The sequence below is a fragment of the Mustela nigripes genome, chromosome 13 (assembly GCF_022355385.1).
Source record: "Mustela nigripes isolate SB6536 chromosome 13, MUSNIG.SB6536, whole genome shotgun sequence".
NCBI classification, from domain to species: Eukaryota; Metazoa; Chordata; class Mammalia; order Carnivora; family Mustelidae; genus Mustela; species Mustela nigripes.
This window is the reverse complement of record NC_081569.1, coordinates 124,557,071-124,558,669: the sequence shown is the minus strand read 5'-3', so window position 1 is coordinate 124,558,669 and position 1,599 is coordinate 124,557,071.

Genomic DNA, 1,599 nt, shown 5'->3' with positions numbered 1-1,599 from the left:
GGCATAAATGCCTTGTTCCTAACTTCTTTTACTGTGTCTGGTGAGACCTAATAGATCCTTCTTTGGTTTAGCCAACGCGAGGACACAAAGTATCAGTTAAGTAGTTACGTAGTTTAATTGCTTTTAGATTTCAAGTGAGCAAGAAAATGCAGAAACCAACGAAATAAACTTAATCCTTCTTCAATTGCTTTTTTTCTTGACTTTGAATTCATAGAGACTGCCGTTCACAGCTCCAGTGTGGACAGTCCCACTTACGGCACTTTTTAAAAATTTAGAGTCAAAATAGGGACTGTAGGGAAACCTTGCACTCTTTTCATCTCCGTGTTCTGGCAGCGAATTTCTGCGCATTGTTTAAGATGTCACTAGCCAGAGAACACTGTCCAAATAGTATGGAAAAGAAAATAATATATTTGTGTTGGTTGAAAAAATTCCAGTAAATTCTTTACTAGGACATAAGGGTAATAAGACCAGCTGGGTGATTCTTCTACCTCCTCCGTCCTCCTCTCTTGCACAATCAGGATTAGTTTCTATTTGTTGTAAAAGATTTCATTTAGAACAAAAAGAAAATTCAATTAATGAAATATTTCTAAGAAAAAAACAAAAACAAAAACCCAAAAGGCCTGGGGAATGAGTAGAGAAGCCCAGATGTGCCAACTCTGAAACCCACAGCTGTGCTTGCAGATCTTGAAATAAATCTGTTTCCAAAAATTGAGGTTTCTGTTGTTCATATTTAAATTTTCAATCATGCAAAACATAAATGACATCTTTATGTTCCAAGTTCAATTCCTCTTTAGGATACTTGAAACTCACACCTAGCACTTACAAGACTTATGAGATATTCTTTTCAATCCTGACAGGCTATTTCTATAGGGAGAAATCAAAGGGAAACTGCACTGAGCAGCAACAGAATATAATTGTATGAATGTTCTGAAGTCAACTAGCTGACCACATTCTACAAGAAAAAAAATTGTGGAGTTTTAAGAGTTTAATACACAATTCAGCATTAACACTAGGTCATCTTTAAAAGAAATTAATTCAGACCAAAAATATTTGGGCACTAGGAAAATCAAGAGTCTGGCTCAAAATGTAATACTAACAAAGTTGGTAGAATTTTCAAGATCCAGTCATAAGAGTAAGCCGATGACTAAGTGGTGGCAGACATGACATGGGAAGAAATATGTAAGACCCATAACACAACAGCACCTTCTTTTGAACTGGCAGATTCTAAAGCTCATTTTTCCTTGCCTAAAAAAAGGTTTTTTTGTTTTAAATTGTTAAATTGTTTTAAATTGTTAAATTTGTTTCTAGTACAGAATTACTTCCAATTATTTCCTTGCATGTATTCACATATATGAATGCTACATAGTATTACTGTGTGTTCCATAGTATTAGCAATGTCCGGGTTAGTATAGCTACATAGTATTACTGTGTGTTCCATAGTATTAGCAATGTCCGGGTTAGTATAACTAATCAAAATTATTATCATAAAGAAGTTATAGGAGAGAGGCTGTTTCTCAACCGGTTGCAGACCGAGGACTCCTTTTTTTTTTTTTTAAGATTTTATTTATTTATCAGAGAGAGAGAGGGGGAGAGAGCGAG